Source organism: Diachasma alloeum, unplaced genomic scaffold, assembly GCF_001412515.2.
Source record: "Diachasma alloeum isolate Michigan unplaced genomic scaffold, Dall2.0 Dall_scaffold_00615, whole genome shotgun sequence".
NCBI classification, from domain to species: domain Eukaryota; kingdom Metazoa; phylum Arthropoda; class Insecta; order Hymenoptera; family Braconidae; genus Diachasma; species Diachasma alloeum.
This window is the reverse complement of record NW_021680747.1, coordinates 14,078-17,012: the sequence shown is the minus strand read 5'-3', so window position 1 is coordinate 17,012 and position 2,935 is coordinate 14,078.

The following is a 2,935-nucleotide window of genomic DNA, read 5'->3' as shown; positions in this document are numbered from 1 at the left end:
CAAATTGGCCCCCCCCCCCCCGAATTGTTTTATAATTTCCTCTTTGTATCTCAAAAATTTTCGATGGTGGAAGGAAGCGAAGATAGAAAAAAATCATTTTGTAATTTTTCTGTTTTTGGAACTCAATTCGGGGCGCGAGAGGGCATGGAGGGAGGTGCGGTAGATATGGGGCGATACACGACTAAAAGAAAAAAAAAGATTGAGAAAAAAAACAGAACAATTATTAAAACATAATTTTCGGCCCTGGAATAAGTAGTCACGGACATTTAAAAAAAAGAGTCAGACCAGATTAAAAGTGGTCTGATCGAAAAATCGAAGAGGAACTTTCGATTCTGAAAATGATTCTCTCGAATACCCTTCGAGGAAAATTAGCAGTTGCGGGACACCCTCATGTGTTCATAATGTGTTCCGCTTCAAAGGAGTTTTTAAAATTCTCTAGAACGACCTAGCAAATGCGGCCTATTTTTTCTCTGTAAGTTCCTCCGTTATTGAGTCTATATATGAGCCCAACGCTTCAATTGGGTTACTGATTTGACTTTGCAAAATCGATTTTGAACCGTTTCTAATGCAAGATTTTTCGATTGTCCGCTCCTCCAGAATTCCACGGCTTTTGTTTTATAATCATGAGTCAATCCTTCTGAATCAATTGGATATTGATCGTCATTATTATCAAAACCCTATATATTATTATCCTCTACTATTTCCATTGATACATCCTTACAAAGCTCCTAGAATGCAAGTGTTTCCTCTTCAACAATGTCTACACCATTGAATTCATTCATGGCATCGAGTAGAATTTGTTCCAGTTTTCCTTTTAATTGTATCTCTTGTTGTGTTACTGGAGTGTTTTTCAATGGCAATTGTTGGAAGGTCACCAACAATAATTGAAGAACGTTAAGGGGCTTGATGCCCATCTTTTTCATACAAGAATGATCTGAAATTATTATTATACATATTTTCTATTCAATAACCCTAGCTGGCGTTATCTGCTGATTGTCGATGTACCGCCGTAAAAGATCTTCCGATCCTTTATCGTATTACAGGTTGCCGTTGCTAGATTTGAATCCTAATGACAATGACGTCGTGAAAATGCTCAAATAAATGCTTGACAATGCCGTTTTGCCCCTTTTTTCTTGTTTATCCTCACCGTTCCAATTTTCTCCGGTTTGCCTTATAAGTTCCAGATGTATCATAAACTGAACTAACCAAGCAAATGATATATTCTTCTCTATTCACTATACTACGCCACAATAGTATTTGTGATGATAAGAATCCACTTCGATTTAGCCTGTTCCGATAGGCACGAAAACTTGGTAATGTATTTTGTTAACATAAGACTACTTATAGCCCGTATGTGTATCGATAGAGCATTTAAAAATAACTTTATTTTTGCGGTGCTATCGGTTGGGGTCAATATGTCAGTCATTAAAATAAATTTCCTTGCGTTGTACTAATAATATGGGAATTGGAAAACAAATCAATAAAAAACACACGCATTGGAACTCGATTCTTCTTCTCATGCATTCTCAATATTTGGAATACTTGCATAAACATGAACAGTGAATTCAAAAGGACCAGAGGTCGCCGACCGGTGAAGACACACCGCACGGATGATTACAATATTTGAGGATGATCTTAACGACGAAATTCAAACTTTGAAAGCAAAAATATATCAATTCCATTTCCTGATTGTTTGCAATCGCGTGATATGAAGTTCATGCCTATGTGTAAATGAAAAATCAAAGCTATCTTCATTTTGGATGGACAGTTTCAAGGAAGAATGAAAAAAATTAACCTAGTAGAATTTTCGATATGGGTACTTTGGTTAGGTAATGGTTAAAACATCATGAGTAATGATTAGATAATATCATTCAGGATATTTTATGTAGAATTATCTTGCAAGTTTGCAGAACTTTAAGTTCATATTAAATCATTCCAAGGGGTGGTTTATCCCATGAAAGGGTGGTTTGGCGGAAACCCTGAAACACGTCGATTTAGTTCTATTTTTTATCAAAGGCACCAATTTTCAATGAGATTCGGCCAAATTGAGAGCTTTTGCACTGAAAAGATGTATGAAAAAACCTAATTTTGTTCAATAAATCATTCAAAAAGCTAAGCCGTGTAAACGAACCCTATATCCATAAAAGCCCATCCGAATAAGTATTTGAATGCAGAAAAAAAATTGGGAAAATATTGCGTAGTTTTCGAGAAATCGCGAAAAATTATTTTTTGGGGTGAACTTCAAACGCCATTTTCTGCCCTCTATGACCGAATTAACACGTAAAAAAAATACGTGGTCAATCATATTTCATGTAGAATAACATATGTCAAAATGAAGAAAATCGGTGAGGTACACCTGGGGACCTTTCCTTGTGAGTGGACCATTTTGTCCCCTGGCACATTTTGCCCCCATCTCCACTGTTAAAATGCAAAGTTGGACTCAGAATTCCATCGTAGCTGTGTTACTCTGTTATTGTGTCATATGATTGTGCAAATGTAACAGTCATTTACACCGGAATATTGATTTGAGGTATATGGTTCAAGTTCCATTCAGGCAAATCGGATAGTATGAAAGGCGTAAAAAAACAGGAGTATCTGCATAAGAACGTTTATTCATTTATCACACTTGAATTGTTCACATAATAAAATAGATTGAATGGATCAAAAAAACCCTCATATAAAAAAAAACATATATATATGTGGACGTACGCATGAAAAGGGACTACTTTGTCGATTCTAGTTTCCGAGATATTCACGTTTTTCTCTTGCCAACTCCCATTTAAACCCATGTTAAATTATTTTTTCGATCTTTTTTAGCGTCGTCACTCTTTACGCTATCAAGTTCATTCTGGGCTCTAAATGTTCAGGATCAGATCAAGATTATGGGAATATACATAACTCCAATAGTGCCAAAGTGGTCCCTTTTCATGCGGAC